We start from the raw sequence: 4,184 nt of genomic DNA on the forward strand, positions 1-4,184 counted from the left end.
GTGGATGACGGGGCACGAGTGGCGACAACCGCTGCGCCTCCAGCCGGCGTCGCCGGCGGCAACAATGTAACAGTAGAAAGGAAGCGGTTGAGGATAACCGGAGCGCTGAAGAATGGTGTCGCCTGGAGCTACGTTTCAACGATCGTGGCTAGCGTAACGAGTGAGGGACGGAGAACGGGAGCTGAACCCACGACGGCAGCAGCGGCGGCAGGAGAAGGAGGTGTCAGTTCGAGTCCTTGTCGGCGACTGGAGTAGCAACAACTCCGGACAACAGCATGGACGTCGGCTGTCGCCCGGAACTTCACCATATCGGAGAATGAGAGGTGGGTCAGATGGTAATGGCGCCGGAGATGAGGAAAGGGGTGACGGCTGGAGTCTTCCTATGGCGGCTAGAGAGAAATGAGTTAAGGTTAGGGTTTGCTTAACCCTTTATACCTGGCTCCACTCAAGAGTGTGCCATAATGGCAATAACAGTCCCTCCATGCCCCTTTTATTCAAATGTAATCCATATTTTACCTTTTTAACCCCTGCCATTTAAATACATTACAAATTAGGTCCGAGATTTACAATACAGCCCCCCATCTTCTAAAATCTTTACAAAACTAATCCAGAATTTACAAAACCGCCCCTTGCTTGACAAATTCTTTGTAATTAAGGTCCAGAATTTACCCTTCAGCCCTCAACTTCTAGATTTATGACAATTAGCCCTTCGAGACCATCCTTTTATATATAATTATTTATTTTAGGGCTATTATTCATTCATTAATTTGTTTATTTATTTAATAAATAAACAGGGTGTTACAAACGGAGTCCGTATGTAGAAGTTATGAATTTTACACGGTCGTTAACAGTATAATCTTCTCATACTATTAATTTTAAAATGGGTCGAGAATTAGCCGATGGAGTCAAAAGGCGAGTTGTAAATCTTGTCAATACCTACGCTTGGATATAAAGAACGTCGAAAACAGAGCTTGTATGCGAAAGTTACGGAATTTAGAAGTCGGAAGGGTGCTGCTGCGAATGGGGTGACGTGGCACGATCTGAGCCCTTGATTTCTCCCCACGCCTTGCCACCATATGGCGACATGTGGCGCACCAACTCGACGAGTTGGAGGCTCATAAATCGCCGAGTTGAGCCATTTTTCATCCTATAAATACCATGCGAGGCTCACTCGTTTTCCTCACACCTCAACCCTTCTCTCTTTCTCTAACTTCTCTCTTAACCTCTCCCAAAGCCCTAGTAATTTCTAATTGCTATAGGAAAGTCCTGGAGCACCAGAAGGCTCCAAGAAGAAGAGCTTTTGACTGGGAAGTTTTGCCCCCGCAGAGCCCGGTTCCTAGCCAAACCTCCCGGTAAGTGAGTTATGCTTACCCTACTTTAAATATAGCTTAGGTTTAAATTTATTATGGTTATTATGAACTTATAAAGAATATATACATTATAAAATATAATATATAAAGTGTTATTATAATATCTTTTAACTACTCGCGGTACGGGGAATCTGGTTTGAAGGGCCGCATAGGGTTGTTGGATTTCAGAAGTGCTATAATGCGAAAAAGGTGCTGCCCTTCGGTGTTTCATGTCTGACCCCTGTCTGTACATAGTGGTTGAAAAGTATTGTTTAACACTTATAAAATAATAACGCTCGTAAATAGTGGCGATAAATATTAGACTAAAATCTAGCGGTAATGATACTAGGTTTCATCGAAGGAAAATAGAATCGTTAGAAGCGAAGCGTTGCCCGAGTTTGGAATCATCACTTTAACAAGGGAGTGCATAGTTACTTTCAACTTACACATAGATATGAAGTATTTAATATAAATTACGTGCTATGTGTTCATATTATATGTGTTCTTGATATCTATGTTGGATGAACGATTTATACATGTTTTAAATGATTTAAACTGTATATGTATTTTATATCTACGAATATGTTGGGTAAAACATGGGTAGATGAAATAGTTGATGTGTGATGAAATAAAATGATGAGAGGCCTCGATGTTTATGATGATCCAGTCATCTAGCAGAGTATAGATGACGATCACGGACTATTCTAGACAGTCCAGTTGAACGCTAGCAGGCTCGCAACCTGTAGGTGTTTTTAAACTACGTGTTCACCAGATGTACTCTAAATATCCTGGTAGCTGCGCCTGATGGATAATATTCACAGTTGTGCCTAACTTTTGAACTACGTGTTCACCGGATGTATTCTAAAAACCCTGGCAGCTATGGACTTAGTGCCTTATGAAAGACCATTGGCAGTTGTGCCTAACATCAGTAGCTATGGACTCGGTACCTGTTATATAAACACTGGCAGCGATGGACTTCGTGCCTATTCCTTAGGATAATCCTTAGGAATGAATGAATGAAGGATAGATGATTCTTAGGGTAGATCCTTAAGAATAAAGAAAATAATGGGGATTTGTAATTAGGTTGATTGTTTGATGATTAAACATAATAATTATATTATTGTAGGTTGAAAACCTTATGTACTCACCAGGTTTCCCAACCTGACCCACTCAGTTTACTTGTATCACAGGTATCGATACGAAACTACATTACACTGAGAGATTAAGGAGATGTAGATCACTAGTGTAACTAAATGTAAGATATGTGTATGCTTATGTTTCTGTATTGACGATGACATCCCAAAGTTTTAAGATAAACAAAATACATTTCTTCGGAAATGCTTTGATAATGTATTTATCATGTTTTATGGGAACAAATTCCGCAATATTATTCTTTAAAAATGAATACTCTGATTTTCAAATAAGCATAAATAAAATTTCTAAAATGACCGTGAATTTGGGGATGTCACAAATTCTATGCAACGCTTTTGTGTTATTAATGCTTTGTATTCCTACAATGTTATATTAGGTAGACCTTGGGTCCATAACATGAAAGCAGTTCCATCAACGTACGACCAGTGCATCAAGATGCCTACCCCATGGGGGACAGCGGAGATCATCTGTGATCAACAAAAATCTAAAGAGTGCTATAAGAAATCGATGAATTTTTCCATAGTACCACGACAAGCGTAGCAATTAAAGCAAAGGGAACGAGACGTGCTAGATGTGAAAGAACAAGACATAAAAGAAGTGTCATTGAACCTTGAGGATCCCGAAGCCAAAATCCTCATTGGATCCTCAATACCGGAAGAAATCGAACAAGACCTAGTAAAGTTCTTAAAAGATAGAAGAAAAACCTTTGCGTGGAAACATGAAGATATGACAGGCATAGATAAAGAAATTATAACTCTGAAACTCAATATAGATCCTTCTTTCAGGCCTATACATAAAAAACGGAAGTTTACGCCCAAAAGGAACCAAATCATCCAAGAAGAAGCTAAAACACTTCTCAAGACGGGAATGATTAAAGAGGTAAGGTTCCCAAGGTGGTTAGCCAACGTGGTGGTGGTACAAAAGAAGAATGGAAAATGGAGAGTGTGTGGATTACACGGATCTCAATAAGGCTTTGCCTAAGGATCCTTTCCCTTTGCCACACATACTCTCTATGTAGATGCCACGACATGTCATGAGCTACTAACATTCATGGACGCCTAGGTTGGATCCCAAAAAATACAAATGGAACCATCCAATCAAGTGGATATTGCCTTCATAACTCCTACAGGTATATATTGCTATATTGATATGCCTTTTGGTCGTAAAAATGCAGGGGAAACATACCAAAGACTGGCGAATTGGATGTTCAAGGAAAAATTGGGGGATACCATGGAAGTCTAGATTGATGACATGGTAGTCAAGTCCAAAAGAGTTGAAGATCACCCCAAGGATCTTGATGGAGCCTTCGACATATTAGACGAATACAACATTAAGCTGAATCCGTCCAGATGTCACTTTGGAATGAAGGCATGCAAGTTCCTTGGTTACATGGTCACTAAGAGGGGGATAAAAGTGAGCACTGAACAGTTCAAAGCCATAATTGATCTAAGATCCCCAACTTTGACCAAAGATATCCAATGTTTGACTGGAAGAGTAGCAACTCTAAATAGATTCATTTCAAGATCCTCAGAAAGGTGCAAACCTTCGTACGATATCTTAAAGAAAAATAAGAAGTTTGAATAGACCAAGGAGCATGAAGAGGCCTTCCAAGAACTTAAAAAATATCTAAGTTCAACACCTTTGTTGGTGAAACCGTTAGATAGAGAACCACTCCTCCCATAT

Source organism: Lactuca virosa, chromosome 1, assembly GCF_052849685.1.
Source record: "Lactuca virosa cultivar CGN04683 chromosome 1, Lactuca_virosa_CGN04683_v6, whole genome shotgun sequence".
Taxonomy (NCBI): domain Eukaryota; kingdom Viridiplantae; phylum Streptophyta; class Magnoliopsida; order Asterales; family Asteraceae; genus Lactuca; species Lactuca virosa.